This window comes from Pongo abelii, chromosome 13, assembly GCF_028885655.2.
Source record: "Pongo abelii isolate AG06213 chromosome 13, NHGRI_mPonAbe1-v2.0_pri, whole genome shotgun sequence".
Classification (NCBI taxonomy): domain Eukaryota; kingdom Metazoa; phylum Chordata; class Mammalia; order Primates; family Hominidae; genus Pongo; species Pongo abelii.
The window spans coordinates 91,650,264-91,670,167 of NC_071998.2; positions in this window are offsets into that span (position 1 = coordinate 91,650,264).

Sequence of the window (19,904 nt, forward strand, 5' to 3'; positions counted from 1 at the left end):
GGGATTCAGAACATGGGTGAGAGGGATAGTTTTTAGACAGGAGAGTACTCTTAATCATACAGGAGGGAAGGAGGAAAGGAAAGTTGATGGAGTTTTCATTTGATAGTGTTTTTTCTCTGTAGTAAGTAAGAGGTGAGATTATCTGCTGGGAGTGAGGAGGTTAAAGGGGAGATTAGATGTTTGAAGAAAGTAGAAAAATGTTTTAGGTTTAAGTAGTTATATGATCAGGGTTCTTCAGAGACTCAGAACTAATAGGATATATATCTATATATTCATATCTATATCAATATAAATATACAGTTGTCCTTTGGTATCTGCAGGGAATTAGTTTCAGGACCCCCTCCTCCCCCGCCCCCCCTGCCCCATGGATACCGAAATCCATGGATGTTCAAGTCCCGCACTTGGCCTGGCTGAACCTATAGATACAAAAAGTCAACCCTTTCTATCCATGGGTTCTGCATCCTGCAAATACTATATTTTCAATCTGAATACTATATTTTTGGTCTGCAGTTGGTTGAATCCACAGATTCATAACTGGTGGATACAGAGGCTGGCTGTATAGATATATAGATATCTGATAGGAAATTTATTAGGGGAATTGGCTCACATGATTATGGAGGCTGGAAAGTCCCACAGTAGGCTGCCTGCAAGCTGGAAACCCAGGAATGTTGGTAGCATGGCTCAGTCCAAGTCTGAAAGCCTCAGAACCAAGTAAGCTGATGGTGGTATGACTTGGTATGAAGCTGAAGGCCTGAGAACATGGTGGCGGTGGTAGTGGTGGTAGGACGAACACTGGTACAGGTTCTGGAGGCCCAAGGCCAGAGGACCTGGAGATCTGATGTCCAAAGGCAGGAGAAAAAGGATGTCCCAGAGAAAAAGTGAATCTGCCTTTCCTCTGTCTTTTTGTTGTATCTGGGCGCTCAGTCGATTGGATGGTGCCTACTCACATTGAGGGTGGATCTAACCCCACTCAGTTCACAGATGCACATGCCAGTCTCCTCTGGAAACACCTTCACAGACACACCCAGAAATAATGCTTTACCAGCTTTCGAGGTGTATTTGACACCTAAAATTAGCCATTGCAGTAGTGATAGTGCAGAGCAAGCTGACTAGAGAAGCCTTTGGGGATTTTTCTCAAATATGACCAGAAGCTCAGGTATGTGTATGAGGCAGGTGGGTGATTGGACATATCCAGCACTAGAGTTTAGCCAGGGAAATGTGAGAAACTGAAATATGGAAATGATAGTTCTCGGCATGTGAATTGCATAGGGTGAGCAGGAAGCCAGGATGGGCCGACGGCTGGGAAAGGTGGATGGGCCAATGGACTGGAAGTTCTGATGAGGTAGAAGATTAGGAAGCTATGGTCTAACTCAGTGACTGTTGCTTCAGGAGATGACTATGGTGCGACCATAGGAGTGATGGAGGATAGAGGGGCTCTGAATAATGTAATTCATAAGGGCTATTCTGTTTCAACAGTACTGCATACACTTACTTTCCGTAGTTTATTTATAACTTAAAAAACCCCTATGTGCTTCCCCACATATTGTTAAACACATAGCATTTAAAATTTGCATGGTTCAGAAACATCCTCACAGGGAATGACACTAAAGAAGAAATAAAAATGTTACCTTTATCCAGTGGCCATGCTCAGTTCTCCCTGGCAATATGAACAGTGGGAAAATAGTATGAAGATGAAATTGACTTCCCTGACATTTGAATCCGAAGAATGTCTTATTGGAAAGAGAGGAAATGAGTGGACAATGATCCTTAGTGGTCACACTAGGAGCTTTGCAGTTCTCTGTATGATGTTTCTTAATCTTTTGTTTCCCACAGCAAATCTGCCCTTCTAACATGTGATTATCTACCTGGATCAGTGCTGGTTCAAAGTAAAACAGAGATGTAGCAAGTATTTTGGATGGCTTTTATTTCCCTTTCTGGGGTCCTTCCCTTCCTGCAAAGTCTCATTGCAAGGGAGCATAGATACTAGGGTGGAAATATTTTTGGCCATTTTTGCAATTCACCACACTGTGTTAATCCCATCTCTCTGTTGTAGTGTCAAGAGGTCTCTGACCACACAGGAGCATTTTCCTGGGGCTCTTCCATGTTCATAGTCACATTTTCTATCTCATAGTACTTTCCTATTCTTAGGGAACATCCTTTCATGAGCATAAATCAAAAATGCTTCCAGAAAGGACTTTTACTTTCATTTAATTGAGGCAAAATCTCACATTAATATTTTGAGAATTTATAACAAGGAAAGGCCTCATTTAAAACATATATTTATGGATTTAAAAATGAAGATGTAAATAATATGTTTAACTCACAAAACCTAAAAAATGGACAAACATAAAGAAAAAAATATTCACCCACAAACATATTACTGAGTGTCTATCTGGTTGTTATTCCTAAGGGTGTGTGTGTGTTTGGGGTAAAGAATAGTATAGAATACAGGTGAAAAGCAGGAGTTTGAAGTCAGAATACTTGGGTTAGAATTTGCCAAATTAAGCAAGCTACAGAATCTCTTTGTTCCTCAGTTTCTGTACTTGTCAAATAGAATAATATCTACTCACAGAGGAATAAATGAATATATGTAAAGAGTTTAGAACAGCGCGTGACTCAAGATGAGTGCTTTGTACGTGTTAGCTTTTATCTGTGTGTGTGTATCTAATTTCTTGGCTCCTGGTTTGTCCAGCCCCAGGGCATGCCTTCCCCTTTCAAGCCTGCTTCTTGAGTCTGTGCACTCAGTTTTCAGAACACTGTAAGTGCTTCATTGACCACGTTCACTTCCCCTAGTCATATCTGGGACTTTAAAGGAATTGTAACAAGTTCCACAAATCCATCTTACCACCTTTGTCTCCACTTTCAGCATGGCAGGACTCCTGGCTGGTGCTCAATGTTCTACCAGCAACTGCTGTGTCCTGTGCTATTGGCCACCTCCTGGGGTTCCTAGACCACTGTCTCCCTAAAAATGAGGCTGCACCAATATCTTCTCTCTATTAGTCTGTTTTCACACTGCTGATAAAGACATACCTGAGATTAGGTAATTTATAAAGAAAAAGAGATTTAATGGACTCACAGTTCCATATGGCTGGGGAGGCCTCACAATCATGACCGAAGGTGAAAGGCATGTCTTACATGGTGGCAGGCAAGAGAGAGAAAGAGCCAAGTGTAAGGGGAAACTCCTTATAAAAACATCAGATCTTGTGAGACTTATTCACTCCTGCAAGAACAGTATGGGGGAAACCACCCCCATGATTCAATTATCTCCCACCAAGTTCCTCCTACAACACCTGGGAATTATGAGAGCTATATTCAAGATGAGATTTGGGTGGGGACACAGCCAAACCAGATCACCCTCCCAACCGTGAACACAATTCACTGTCTTAATTTCCCAAATCCCAGTCAGAACAAAGCTTAGCATTTCATAAAGATGCATTGAAGAAGTTGAGATAGCAAAACATAAAAGTATTTTTCCTGTCACTCTTCAGCCCACTGCAATTTGGCTTCTGCCTCCTTTTACCTCAGTTTTTAAGCACATATAAAACTAAAGAACAAGCACAGCCATGTATTGCATAATCGCATAATGATATTTTGGTCAATGATGAACTATATATTTAACGGTGGTCCTATAAGAGTATAATTCTGTATTCTTTTTTTTTTTTTTTTTTATGGAGATGGAGTCTCGCTCTGTCACCCAGGATGGAGTGCGATGGCGTAATCTTGACTCACTGCAACATTTGCCTCCCAGGTTCAAGTAATTCTCCTACCTCAGCTTCCTGAGTAGCTGGGACTACAGGCGCATGTCGCCATGCCCAGTTAATTTTTTTTGTATTTTAGTAGAGATGGGGTTTCACCATGTTGCCCAGGCTGGTCTTGAACCTGAGCTCAGGCCATCTGACTGCCTTGGCCTCCCAAAGTGCTAGGATTACAGGCATGAACCACCGCACCTGGCCTAATTCTGTATTCTTACTGTACTTTTCTGTTTAGATATTTTTAGATATACAAATACCATCATGTTACAATTGCCACAGTATTCTGTACAGTAACATGCTGTACAGGTTTGTAGCCTAGGAGCAATAGACTATACCATATAGCCTAGGTGTACCATAGGCTATACATCTAGATTTGTGTTATGTTTGCTTTATGATATTCACATGACCACAAAATCACCCAACAATGAATTTCTTAGAATGTATCCCAGTTGTTAAGTGACATATGACTGTATAATGAATCACTGTGTACTACTACTCATCCTCAATAATTACTAGCATTTTGCCAATCACCTTTTATTTATCTTATCCCTTTTCTGGAGTATTAGAAAGCAAATCCTAGATATCATGTTAGTTTACACATAATGCTTGAATCTGCATCTCTATTTAAAACTTTTGAATAATTTTTTTCTCTTTTTTTCATAGAGACAGGGTCTCACTCTATCATGCAGGCTGGAGTACAGTGGCATGTTCATGGTTCTCTGCAGTCTTGACCTCCTGGACTCAAGTGATCCTTCTTCCTCAGCCTCCCAAGTAGCTAGAACTACAGGCACACAACCACACCCAGCTAACTATTTTATTTTATTTTTGCTGTGTTTCCCAGGCTGGTCTTGAACTCCTGGCTTCAAGTGATCCTCTTTCCTTGACCTCCCAAAGTGCTGGGATTACAGGTGTGAGCCACCATACTTGGCCTTAAATATATTTTTACATACTACCCTGGCATTATAACACCCAACAAAATGTCTCAAGATCATACAATTCCACCAGTCCATATTCAAATTTCCCTGCTTGTCTTAAGAAGGTCTGTTTACAATTCAGGATCCAAACAAGGCCAAATCAGGATCCAAACAAGGTCACGTGGGAAGGAGTGTTCTTCTTTTTCCTTCTTCTGTTCAATGCTCCTTTCCCTGTCTTTCCTCACTTCCTCCTCTGAAATACAACTTTTACCATTTATTAATATGTCTGATACAGGAAAAAAGGGAGCATCCACAGCAAAATCTAGATGTCTTAAATTGTGAGTTATATAGATTACCTTTAATTCATGGTTATAACTAAAAATTCCCTGCCACCTCCATCCTTTCCAGAGAAATTGCTTTGGGATTCACAGATGAGGGAAATCATTGTATTCATAAGAATATTTATACATTCAAAAAGTGGTTTGCTTTCATAAAGCAGATTTTGTGAAAATGGGGGAATAATGACATTTGAAGGGAGACTCAAATAAAACTTTTGAAAACAAGGGAAACCACAGTAAAGAAGGTTAAGTATGCATTTGAAAGTAAATTCAGATATATATTTATAAAAAGAAGTCATCACAGTATTCCCACGGTTTATAATTTTTAGAACAAAGGCTATAAAACTCTTGATTATGGCCATGCTGATTTTTCTCATCATTCTTCCCTCTGTGTAAGGTCAGCTCTGCTCTGTACATTTATGTTTATGTATTTGTTAGGCTATATTTTTACTTAAGAGACACTTGAGGGAGGTTGTGATAGTTTAGCTGTTCTCCCCACATTGATTCTGACCACCTCCTCTGCCTTCCAGTAATGCCGTAGCTAGAGTGATTGTATAAGGTAAATAATCTAATCAACCCTTATTAGTGGTTTCTCATTGTGCTTGGAATAAAACCGAAATTTCTTAGCTTGGCTTATAAAGCTTGGATTATAAGTTTACCCCCTGCTGTCTCTCCAGCTTTAGTTTGGATTATTTTTCTTTCCTTTTGCTTTGGGCCTGATGGTCTTCTCTCAGTTTCTATGGAATGTCATGCTCCTTTCACTCAATCTTCTCATTGGATTATCCAGCCCACCTCCCATCTTCCATCTAAGCAGGCTGACTTCTTAGAGAACCATGTTCTTCTCTTTCCAAGCATTTATCAAGCTTGCAATCATTCATTCACCAATGGGATTATTTGGCTAAGTCTGTGCTCTCCACTCAGGTGTTGCATTATATAATATATGGAAATGGTGGCCCTGCTGGCTAGACGACAGTCTTTCAGAAAGTCAGGACAGTGTATATATTTGCTAAAATGATTAAGCAGAGGTATCCAATCTTTTGGCTTCCCCAGGCCACATTGGAGGAAGAAGAATTGTCTTGGGCCACAATAAAATACATGAACAGTAACAATAGCTGATGAGCTAAAAAAAATTGCGAAAAAAATCTCATAATTTTTTTTTAACTTTTTTTATTACACTTTAAGTTCTGGGGTACATGTGCAGAACATGCAGGTTTGCTACGTAGGTATACACGTGCCATGGTGGTTTGCTGCACCCATCAACCCATCATGTACATTAGGTATTTCTCCTAATGCTATCCCTCCCCTAGACCCCCAGCCCCGTGACAGGCCCCCATGTGTGATATTCTCCTCCCTGTGTCAATGTGTTCTCATTGTTCAACTCCCACTTATGAGTGAGAACATGTGGTGTTTGTTTTTCTGTTCTTGTGTTTGTTTGCTGAGAATGATGGTTTCCAGCATCATCCATGTCTCTGCAAAGGACATGAACTCATCATTTTTTATGGCTGCGTAGTTTTCTATGGTGTATATGTGCCACATTTTCTTTATTCAGTCTATCATTGATGGGCATTTGGGTTGGTTCTATGACTTTGCTATTGTAAATAATACTGCAATAAACATACGTGTGCATGTGTCTTTATAGTAGAATGATTTATAATCCTCTGGGCATATACTCAGTAATAGAATTCCTGGGTCAAATGGTATTTCTAGTTCTAGATCCTTGAGGAATCGTCACACTGTCTTCTACAATGGTTGAACTAATTTACACTTCCACCAACAGTGTAAAAGTGTTCCTATTTCTCCACATCCTCTCTAGCATCTGTTGTTTCCTGACTTTTTAATGATCACCATTCTAACTGGCATGAGATGTTATCTCATTGTGGTTTTGATTTGCATTTCTCTAATGACCAGTGATGATGAGCTTTTTTTCATATGTTTGTTGGCTGCATAAATGTCTTCTTTTGAGAAGTATCTGTTCATATCCTTTACCCACTTTTTGATGGGGTTGTTTGTTTTTTCTTGTAAATTTGTTTAAGTTCTTTGTAGATTCTGAATGTTAGCCCTTTGTCAGATGGATGGATTGCAAAAATTTTGTCCCATTGTGTAGGTTGCTTGTTCACTCTGATGATAGTTTCTTTTGCTGTGCAGAAGCTGTTTAGTTTAATTAGATCCCATTTGTCAATTTTGGCTTTTGTTGCCATTGCTTTTGGTGTTTTAGTCATGAAGTCTTTGCCCATGCCTTGTCCTGAATGGTACTGCCTAGGTTTTCTTCTAGGGTTTTTATGGTTTTAGATCTTAGGTTTAAGTCGTTAATCCATCTTGAGTTAATTTTTTTATAAAGTGTAAGGAAGGGATCCAGTTTCAGCTTTCTGCATATGGCTAGTCAGTTTTCTATTAAATAGGGAATCTTTCCCCTGTTGCTTGTTTTTGTCAGGTTTGTCAAAGATCAGTTGGTTGTAGATGTGTGGCATTATTTCTGAGGCCTCTGTTCTGTTCCATTGGTCTATATGTCTGTTTTGGTAGCAGTACCATGCTGTTTTGGTTACTGTAGCTTTGTAGTATAGTTTGAAGTCAGGTTGTGTGATGCCTCCAGCTTTGTTCTTTTTGCTTAGTATCGTCTTGGCTATGCGGGCTCTTTTTGGTTCCATGTGGAATTTAAAGCAGTTTCTTCCAATTCTGTAAAGAAAGTCAATGGTAGCTTGATGGGGATAGCATTGAATATATAAATTACTTTGGGCAATATGGCCATTTTCACAATATCGATTCTTCCTATCCATGAGCATGGAATGTTGGGGTGGAGAGTTCTGTAGATGTCTATTAGGTCTGCTTGGTCCAGAGCTGAGTTCAAGTCCTGGATATCCTTGTTAATTTTCTTTCTCATTGATCTAATATTGACAGTGGGGTGTTAAAGTCTCCAACTATTATTGTGTGGGAGTCTAAGTCTCTTTGTGTGTCTCTAAAAACTCACTTTATGAATCTGGGTGCTCCTGTATTGGGTGCATATATATTTAGGATAGTTAGCTCTTCTTGTTGCATTGATCCTTTTACCATTATGTAATGCCCTTCTTTGTCTCTTTTGATCTTTGTTGGTTTAAAGTCCATTTTATCAGAGACTAGGATTGCAACCCCTGCTTTTTTTTTGCTTTCCATTTGCTTGGTAAATATTCCTCCATCCCTTTATTTTGAGCCTATGTGTGTCTTTGCACATGAGATGGGTCTCCTGAATACAGCACACCAATGGGTCTTGACCCTTTATCCAATTTTCCAGCCTGGGGGCATTTTAATTGGGGCGTTTAGCCCATTTACATTTAAGGTTAATATTGTTATGTGTGAATTTGATCCTGCCATTATGATGCTAGCTGGTTATTTTGCTCATTAGTTGAGACAGTTTCTTCATATCATTGACGATCTTTACACTTTGGCATGTTTTTGCAGTGGCTGGTACCAGTTGTTCCTTTCCATGTTTAGTACTTCCTTTAGGAGCTCTTGTAAAGCAGGTCTGGTGGCTGGTGGTGACAAAATCTCTCAGCATTTCCTTGTCTGTAAAGGATTTTATTTCTCCTTTGCTTATGAAGCTTAGTTTGGCTGGATATAAAATTCTGGGTTGAGAATTATTTTCTTTAAGAATGTTGACTATTGGCCCCCACTCTTTTCTGGCTTGTAGGGTTTCTGCCAAAAGATCTGCTGTTAGTCTGATGGGCTTCCCTTTGTGGGTAGCCCGACCTTTCTCTGGCTGCCTTTAACATTTTTTCCTTCATTTCAACCTTGGTGAATATGGCGATTATGTGTCTTGGGGTTGCTCTTCTCCAGGAGTATCTTTGTGGTGTTCTTTGTATTTCCTGAATTTGAATGTTGGTCTGTCTTGCTAGGTGCTGAAGTTCTCCTGGATAATATCCTGAAGAGTGTTTTCCAACTTGGTTCTGTTCCCTGTGTCACTTTTAGGTACACCAATCAAAGGTAGATTTGGTCTTTTCACATGGTCCCACATTTCTTGGAGGCTTTGTTCATTTATTTTTACTCTTTTTTTCTCTAATCTTGTCTTCTCACTTTATTTCATTGAGTTGATCTTCAGTCTCTGATATCCTTTCTTCTGCTTGATTGATTCAGCTATTGATACATGTGTATGCTTCATGAAGTTCTCGTGCTGTGTTTTTCAGCTCCATCAGGTCATTTATGTTCTTCTCTAAAATGGCAGTTAGCAATTTGTCTAACCTTTTTTCAAGGTTTTTAGCTTCCTTGCATTGGGTTAGAACATGCTCCTTTAGCTTGGAGGAGTTTGTTATTACCCACCTTCTGAAGCCTGCTGTCAATTTTCAAACTCATTCTCTGTCCAGTTTTGTTCTCTTGCTGGCGAGGAGTTGTGTTCCTTTGGAGGAGAAGAGGCGTTCTAATTTTCGGATTTTTCAGTCTTTTTGCACTGGTTTCTCCCTATCTTTGTGGATTTATCTACCTTTGGTCTTTGAAGTCGGTGACCTTCAGAAGTGGTCTCTGAGTGGACATCCTTTTTGTTGATGTTGCTACTATTCCTTTCTATTTGTTAGTTTTCCTTCTAATAGGCCCCTCTGCTGCAGGTCTGCTGGAGTTTACTGAAGGTCCACTCCAGACCCTGTTTGCCTGGGTATCACTGGCAGAGGCTGCAGAACAGCAAAGATTGCTGCCTGTTCCTTCCTCTGGAAGCTTTGTCCCAGAGGGGCACCTGCAGATGCCAGCCAGAGCTCTCCTGTATTAGGTGTCTGTCGGCCTTTACTGGGAGGTATCTTCCAGTCAGGACACACGGGGGTCAGGGACCCACTTGAGAGGGCAGATTATCCCTTATTAGAGCTTGAACGCTGTGCAGGGAGATCTGCTGCTCTCTTCAGAGCCATCAGGCTGGGCGGTTTAAGTCTGCTGAAGCTGGGCCCAAAGCTGCCCCTTCCCCCAGGTGCTCTGTCCCAGGGAGATGGGGGTTTTATCTATAAGTCCCTGACTGAGCTGGTGCCTTTTTTTTCAGAGATGCCTTTCCCAGAGAGGAGGGAGTCTAGAGAGGCAGTCTGGCTGCAGCTGCCTTGCTGAGCTGCGGTAGGCTCCTCCCAGTTCGAACTTCCTGGTGGCTTTGTTTACATTGTGAGGGTAAAACCCTACTCAAGCCTCGGCAATGGCAGATGTCCCTCCCCCCACCAAGCTCGAGCATTCCAGGTCAAGCTCAGACCGCTGTGCTGGTAGCGAGAATTTCAAGCCAGTGGAACTTGGCTTGCTGGGCTCCGTGGGAGTGGGACCCACTGAGCCACACCACTTGGCTCTCTGGCTTCAGCCCCCTTTCCAGGGGAGTGAACGGTTCTGTCTCGCTGGTGTTCCAGGCACCACTGGGGTATGAAAAAAACCTCCTGCAGCTAGCTCAGTGTCTGCCCAAACGGCTGCCCAGTTTTGTGCTTGAAACCCAGGCCCCTGGTGGTCTAGGCACTGGAGGGAATCTCCTGGTCTATGTGTTGCAAAGACCATGGGAAAAGCGCAATATCTGGGCCAAAGCGCACGGTACAGCCCCTAATGGCTTCTCTTGGCTAGGAGAGGGAGTTTCCCGACCCCTAGCACTTCCTGGGTGAGGCAATGCCCCACCCTGGTTCGGTGCCCTCCTGGGCTGTACCCACTGTCCAACCATTCCCAATGAGATGAACTGTGTACCTCAGTTGGAAATGCAGAAATCACCTGCCTTCTGTGCCAATTTCACAGGGAGCTGCAGACCAGAGTTGTTTCTATTTGTCCATCTTGCCAGGAATCCAGCAAAAATCTCATAATGTTTTAAGGCAGTTTATGAATTTGTGTTGGACCACATTCAAAGCCGTCCTGGGCCACATGCAGCCCATGGGCTGTGGGTAGGACAAGCTTGGGTTAGAGTGTTATACCCAGCACAGAGTAAGAACTCAATACATATTTATTGACTGAAAAAATGAATGTCTTCCAGAGGTGGCTCTTATTCAGGCTAAGAAATTAAAGTTAAGAAATTAAAGTTCCTAAAGTTTTTTTGACTCATTTGTGTATATCATCCATTCTTATTATTCACAGTGGTAATAGTTTATAAAGTTGCTACAAACACGGAATTAGTGAATACTGAGCCATTACTACTAGAAGAAATACAAGGTTCGGCTCCTGTGAACTTCTGGTCACAACATTTTTGTCAATCAGTCAATATATAACCTTGTTTTATGTGTGTCCTGTATAAAGACACTGTTTAATATCATTTTGATTTATTAACATTGAACTCATGGCCAATAGCACCATAGCTCAGGCCCGATGGAAGCTTATCTAACACACATTTTCTCTGTAAGGCAAATCATAGCCTTCTCCTTCAGAGCACTAGATAGCAACTCAGTGTTATGCTTGGGGGCCATTTTAAACAGTGACATCACAAACAAAATGCAGAAAAACGTGGCACTAAATAAAATGTGAAAAGGATAGGACATGGGTTTACAATATGAGAGCTGAAACAAGAAGGCGGAATATTGCCTCGTTTGACCTTTGACCTCAGCTCTGAACATGAGTATGGGGGTCTCAGATTTTTTGCTGCTCTGCATATGTCCAAGAATGATTGGGAAAGTGTCTTGAGTGTTATTTTGGGGTTACAAGTAAACTGTAGCAAATAGGAATTTCACCAATATGGAATCCACGAATAAGGATTGACGGTATATGTATATATAATGATAAAATATATAAATATATTTTACATATATTTATATTTTATATATAAGGTCTATATAAAATACATAATGACCTAATTGTTAATATCTTATACATAGTGTTACGCTACTTGGCAATATATTGTATACAGGTCAATACTCTTTTACAAAATATATTCCAAAAAGTGTTTCTCAGGCCATTGTTAAGTCAATTTGGGAAATAGTGAGATCAAGGAATCCTCTATGCCTGTGGCATCTAAAAAACCCAGTGCCTCAGGTTCTTACAGTTATGCTTTAAAGGGGACAGGGTCACTTGTGCCAAAAAGGAAGCTAAAATCAATATCCCTCTTGCACTTGCATATTTTGCCTGTTTTTTATTTTATTTTATTTTATTATTATACTTTAAGTTTTAGGGTACATGTGTACAAAGTGCAGGTTTGTTACATATGTATACATGTGCCATGCTGGTGTGCTGTACCCATTAACTCGTCATTTAGCATTAGGTATATCTTCTAATGCTGTCCCTCCCCCCTCCCCCCACCCCACAACAGTCCCCAGAGTGTGATGTTCCCATTCCTGTGTCCATGTGTTCTCATTGTTCAATTCCCACCTATGAGTGAGAACATACAGTGTTTGGTTTTTTGTCCTTGAGATAGTTTGCTGAGAATGATGATTTCCAATTTCATCCATGTCCCTACAAAGGACATGAACTCATCATTTTTTATGGCTGCATAGTATTCCATGGTGTATATGTGCCACATTTTCTTAATCCAGTCTATCATTGTTGGACATTTGGGTTGGTTCCAAGTCTTTGCTATTGTGAATAGTGCCGCAGTAAACATACGTGTGCATGTGTCTTTATAGCAGCATGATTTATAGTCCTTTGGGTATATACCCAGTAATGGGATGGCTGGGTCAAATGGTATTTCTAGTTCTAGATCCCTGAGGAATTGCCACACTGACTTCCACAATGGTTGAACTAGTTTACAGTCCCACCAACAGTATAAAAGTGTTCCTATTTCTCCACATCCTCTCCAGCACCTGTTGTTTCCTGACTTTTTAATGATTGCCATTCTAACTGGTGTGAGATGGTATCTCATTGTGGTTTTGATTTGCATTTCTCTGATGGCCAGTGATGATGAGCATTTTTTCGTGTGTTTTTTGGCTGCATAAATGTCTTCTTTTGAGAAGTGTCTGTTCATGTCCTTTGCCCACTTTTTGATGGGGTTGTTTGTTTTTTTCTTGTAAATTTGTTTGAGTTCATTGTAGATTCTGGATATTAGCCCTTTGTCAGATGAGTAGGTTGCAAAAATTTTCTCCCATTTTGTAGGTTGCCTGTTCACTCTGATGGTAGTTTCTTTTGCTGTGCAGAAGCTCTTGAGTTTAATTAGATCCCATTTGTCAATTTTGGCTTTTGTTGCCATTGCTTTTGGTGTTTTAGACATGAAGTCCTTGCCCATGCCTATGTCCTGAATGGTAATGCCTAGGTTTTCTTCTAGGGATTTTATGGTTTTAGGTCTAACATTTAAGTCTTTAATCCATCTATCTCAATAGATGCAGAAAAGGCCTTTGACAAAATTCAACAACCCTTCATGCTAAAAATTCTCAATAAATTAGGTATTGATGGGACGTATCTCAAAATAATAAGAGCTATCTATGACAAACCCACAGCCAATATCATACTGAATGGGCAAAAACTGGAAGCATTCCCTTTGAAAACTGGCACAAGACAGAGATGCCCTCTCTCACCACTCCTATTCAACATAGTGTTGGAAGTTCTGGCCAGGGCAATTAGGCAGGAGAAGGAAATAAAGGGTATTCAATCAGGAAAAGAGGAAGTCAAATTGTCCCTGTTTGCAGATGACATGACTGTGTATCTAGAAAACCCCATTGTCTCAGCCCAAAATCTCCTTAAGCTGATAAGCAACTTCAGCAAAGTCTCAGGATACAAAATCAATGTACAAAAATCACAAGCATTCTTATACACCAATAACAGACAAACAGAGAGCCAAATCATGAGCGAACTCCCATTCACAATTGCTTCAAAGAGAATAAAGTACCTAGGAATCCAACTTACAAGGGACATGAAGGACCTCTTCAAGGAGAACTACAAACCACTGCTCAAGGAAATAAAAGAGGATACAAACAAATGGAAGAACATTCCATGCTTATGGGTAGGAAGAATCAATATCATGAAAATGGCCATACTGCCCAAGGTAATTTATAGATTCAATGCCATCCCCATCAAGCTACCAATGACTTTCTTCACAGAATTGGAAAAAACTACTTTAAACTTCATATGGAACCAAAAAGAGCCCGCATCGCCAAGTCAATCCTAAGCCAAAAGAACAAAGCTGGAGGCATCACGCTACCTGATTTCAAACTATACTACAAGGCTACAGTAACCAAAACAGCATGGTACTGGTGCCAAAACAGAGATATAGATCAATGGAACAGAACAGAGCCCTCAGAAATAACGCCACATATCTACAACTAACTGTTCTTTGACAAACCTGAGAAAAACAAGCAATGGGGAAAGGATTCCCTATTTAATAAATGGTGCTGGGAAAACTGGCTAGTCATATGTAGAAAGCTGAAACTGGATCCCTTCCTTACACCTTATACAAAAATTTTGCCTGTTTTGTTACTTTGCTTTTTCTAACTCTTATAGCCCATTTTACTGTATCTTATCGGATGAGGCACAATTGGATCCCTCTGACATGATTATATACCTACTCATGAGAGAGAGTATTAACTATTAATTTTGTAATTACAATTTTTCTTTTACATAGCACAGATTTTACATGTAGCTTTCATCTGAAAAGGTGCAATGTAAAAATTTTAGTGAAGATCTTGGTTCTGTCAGTGCCTCAGCATCAATTCATTCAATTTTGCATTCCTACTTCCTACAGGTCTGTTCTCGGCTTCCACTTCATCCTCGCTCTCTAGGCATTCAACAAGAGCTTAATTTCACAAGAAGCCACGGGTTATCCTCAGTTCAAATAATTTCAAAATATCTTATCAGATGGCTCTTTTGGAAATATCAACAATTTCTGAAATGTCAACGCTACAATATAAACAATGCTACATACATTGTTAATAGGAGAAGAAATTTCTAATCCCAATAAAACTGACCCCAGGGAAGTTTGTTGTGATGACATGTTTTTCACTTGAGATCTGTAAAGACCCAGCTGCAGCTGGTGTCTGTCCATGGCCTGGCATTGGAATTGTCTCATTTTCTAAGCCTAAGCATTATAGATTACATCTGGTATGTTGAAATTTTTGATAAAATAAAAATGAACATTATTTGATAATACATACAGTATAATTTCAACTGCATATAACTTTTAAAAGTAAATATGTATAATTTTTGCCCTTTAGAACTTATATACTCTCCCTGTTCCCATATTTTTCTTTAACTTTTTTATTGAAAAAACAAACAGACAAAAACCCTATTCTAGTCCAAAATATCCTTTTAGTATGGTTTTTATGTGCTTTGTTTAATATTCTATAATAATCAAAACCCTATAGATGAGTTAGTAATTGTGTTGTCCTGATTTTTTTCTTATATACACATATTTATGCACTAAATTCAGATATGATGAAAAAATATTGCAGATGCAAAAATTTAGAAAATAATGATAATGAGAAAACTCCCTACAAAAACCCTTAAACAGCTGGTCACAGTGGCTCATACCTGTAACCCCAGCACTTTGGGAAGCCAGGGAGGAGGGTTGCTTGAGGCCAGGGGTTCAAGACCAGCCTGCATAACATAGCAAGACCCCATCTCTACAAAAAAAGACAAATAAATAAAGAACCTATAGCATGTGATCAAAACTTCAACCACAGATAAATCCAAGGCCTTCATACTTTATTTTTATTTTAATAGGTTTTTGGGGAACAGGTGGCGTTTGGTTATACGAATAAGTTCTTTATTAGTGGTGATTTATGAGATTTTGGTGTACCTATCACCTGAGCAGCTACACTGTACCCAATGTGTAGTCTTTTATTCCTCACCCCTCAACTCTTGACCCTGAGTCCCCAGAGCCCATTATATTATTCTTACACCCTTGCATCCTCATAGCTTAGCTTCCACTTATGAGTGAAAACATGTTTGGTTTTCTATTCCTGAGTTACTTCACTTAAAATAGTAGTCTCCAGTTCCATCCAGGCTGCTGCAAATGCCATTATTTCATTGCTTTTTATGGCTGAGTAGTATTCCATTACATATGTGTATGTGTATATGTATATGTGTGTGTATATATATGTGTATATATATGTATATGTATATATATATATATATATACACACATACCCCACATTTAAAAAAAATTCACTCATTGATTGATGGACATTTGGGCTGGTTCCATATTTTTGCAATTGCAAAACTGTGCTGTTATAAACATGTATGTGAAAGTATCTTTTTTTGTATAATGACTTCCTTTCCTCTGGGTAGATACCTAGGAGTGGGATTGCTGGATCAAATGAAAGATCTACTTCTAGTTCTTTAAGGAATTTCTGCATTGTTTCCCATAGTGGCTGTACTAGTTTACATTCTCACCGACAATATAAAAGAGTTCCCTTTTCACCACATCCATACCAACATCTGTTAATTTTGATTTTTTGATTATGGCCATTCTTGCAGGAGTAAGGTGTTATCACATTGTGGTCTTGATTTGCATTTCCCTGATCATTAGTGATGTTAAGCATTTTTTCATATGTTTGTTGGCCATTTATATATCTTCTTCTGAGAATTGTCAATTCATGTCCTTAGCCCACTTTTTGATGGGATTGTTTGCTTTTTCTTGCTGATTTATTTGAGTTTGTTGTAGATTCTGGATATTAGTCCTTCATCAGATGTATAGATTGCGAGCATGCCCAATCTCATCTGGACTTCATATTTTTATTATTAAATAAGAATGAAAGTAAATGAACACCAGCATAAGTGGATTTAAAACAACCAACAGCCCTATGAAGAGCCCAGCACTTTGGGAGGCCAGGCAGGAGGGTTGCTTGAGGCCCTATAAAGAGCTCTTATAAATCAATATTCAAAGTTAAAAGTATCTTAGGAGAAAAATGGATGGGAGAAGAAGGACCATGTGCAAACAATTTTTGGGTCCCCAGAAAGGGAAGACTGGCTAAAAAATCTTCAGATGGGAGTTGCTTTGGGACTTCTTGACCACTGGGCCTTGTGATTTGCACCAGATTTACTTTCATCTCTTCTGGCAAAAGATATAAAAAGGCAATTTACGAAGGGACCACTACAGATACCAATAGATCTAATAAATGCCATACTTACTAAATAATAAATGAGTGAAAAAATAAATAAAATTTGAATCTGCCACATTATTCCAATAAATTGTCAAAAAAAGATAATATCTAGTTGGGTATGGGTGTAGGAAAATGAGCATTTTCATTCTGTTTGTGGAAGTATAAGCTGATTCAGCTTTTCTGAAGCAAAATTGGGCCCTATGTATTATGAATCTCTTTTGAGCCATCAGTTTTATTACTGGGATTTTATCCTGAAGAAATAAGGATATGTGTAAAGGTGTATAAATAAGGATTTTCTTGTAGCATTTATAAGAGGAGAAAATAGGCTACCATGAAGTCATTAAATGTACTCATAGCTATCCTTATCAAACATTTACTACAAACAAGGCAATATACTAAATATATGATGTGCTATCTCATTTTTGAGGTCAGTATTTAAAAAATTGTGGCATAAAGAGGTTATGTAATTTATCAGATGTCACATAGTTAAGAATGAGCAAAACTTAAATGAAACCTCAATCTTACTACTATAATAAATGTCCTTTATCACTGAAGAACTACATTTAATGACATAAGGAAATGTTTATAACATATTGCTATTAAAAATTAGGCTATCTTTAATATCTATTAGATATAAGACTATTCGGATTTTCTGTCTTGCCCATACTTTTCCTAAGTTATGTTTTTCCAGGAATTAGTCCATTTCATTTATCATTTCAAAGTTATTGGCATAAAGTTGTTAATAATATCCTCATTATATTTGAATGTTTCTAGGAGCCATAGTTGATGTTCTTTTTTTATTCCTGTTTTTTTCTTTTTGTTTGGTCTTTATAGGTATTTGTTAATTTAATTTAATTTAATTTATTTATTATTTATTTATTTATTGAGACGGAGTCTTGCTCTGTTGCCCTGGCTGGAGTGCAGTGGTGCAATCTCGGGTCACTGTAACCTCCACCTCCTGGGTTCAAGCAATTCTCTCCCTCAGCCTCCCAAGTGGCCGGGATTACAGGTGCCTGCTACCATGGCCAGATAATTTTTTTGTATTTTTAGTAGAGACCGGGTTTCATCATCTTGGCCAGGCTGGTCTTCAACTCCTGACCTCGTGATCCACCCACCTCATCCTCCCAAAGTGCTGGGATTAGAGGCTTGAGCCACCTCGCCCGGCCTGTTAATTTTATTACTAGGGGTTTCAGAGAAACAACTTTTTGCTTTGTTCATCTTCTCATATGAGTTTTTATTTAATTTCTAATGTTATCTTTAATATTTCCATGCTTCTACTTTGGGATTAATTTGACTTCCTTTTCTGTTTCCAACTTCTTAAGATTAGGGTGCAGAGATCACTAACTTTTAGCCTTCCTAATTTTTCTAATATGTACATTTAAGGCCATAAATTGTTCTTCTAAATGTGGCTTTAGTTCTTCTTCTGCAAATATGGATATGTAGTTTTTTTAAAAAAAATTATGGCCACTTCAGATATCTCTTAGTTTCATCATCTTCTTTGACCCATGGGCTATCTAGAAGGGTATTAATTTCTACACATAGGAGGATTTTAAAGTTATCTTTTTATTTTTTTTTTATTTTATTTTTATTTTTGAGACAGGGGCTCACTCTGTTGCCCAGGCTGGAGTGCAGTGGCACAAACACAGCTCACTGCAGCCTCCACCTCCTGGGCTCAAGTGATCCTCCTGCCTCAGCCTCCCGAGTAGCTGGGACCACAGACATGTGCCACTATGCCAGGCTAATTTTTTAAATTTTTCATAGCAACAAGGTTTCTTCATGCTTCCCAGGCTGCTTTCAGACTCCTGGGCTCAAGTGATCCTCCTGCCTTGGCCTCCAAAAATGTTGGGATTATAGGCATGAGCCACTCTGCCTTTTTGGTGTTATTAGCTTAATTTTATGTGGTTAATTAAGACATAATCTGTATTATTTAAATCTTTGGAAATTTGTTGAAACGATTTTTGGCTCAGATTTTGCACAATTTAGTAAATATTCGGTGGTATTTGAAAAGAAGTATATTTGACACTAGTTGGGCACACTGTTCTATATCTGTCCATTAGGTAGTTTGTTATTCTCATTCAAATCTGTAGCCTTACTGATGTTTTATTTGCATTTTCTGTCAATTACTGAAAAGGATGTATTAAAATCACCAATCATGGTGCGGATTTCTCTCTTTCTTTTATTTCTGCCAGAGTCTTGCTTTATATATTTTTAGGTAACATTCTTAGATTCAAACAAATTTAGATATTATTATATATTCCCTTTAAATTTTTTATCCCATTAAATGTCCCTCTTTTTTTCAGTAATGCTTCTTGCCTTAAAGTCTGCTTTGCCTTATATTACTGAGGATTCACCAGCTTTCTTTTGGTTAGTGTTTGCCTGGTATATGTAGTTTTTCTATCCTTTCACTCTCAACATCATTTACTTATGGTGTATCTTTTACATAATTGAGTTATTTATTTTTAATCCAGTCTGACAATGTTTTCTTTTAATTATACATTTGATTTATTCACATTCAATGTATTGTTTATATATTCGAGTTTAAACCTACCATTTTAATACATACTTGTCATGCTAGTCTATCCTCTTTTTTCTCCCTTTCTTGCCTTCTTTTTGATTAATCAGTTTTTATTCCATTTCCTCTCTTCTTTTACTACTCTTTTAGGGATTAAACTTGATATATTAACATTCATTTTTGATTTACAGAAGTATTTTATGTATTGTTACTTTTTTTAGTTTTGGATAAAGCAGAGATGGTAGAGCAGCCCCTGCCTGCCTCATATATTATTAATGTCAAGGATTTTAATGATATATTTTTTTAATTTTTATTTTAAGTTCAGGGGTACATGTACAGGTTTATTATGTAGGTAAGTTGTATATCATAGGGGGTTGGTGTACAGATTATTTCATCATCCAGGTAATAATCATAGTACCTGATAGGTAGTTTTTCAGTCCTCTCCCTCTTCCTACCCTATACCCAGAAGC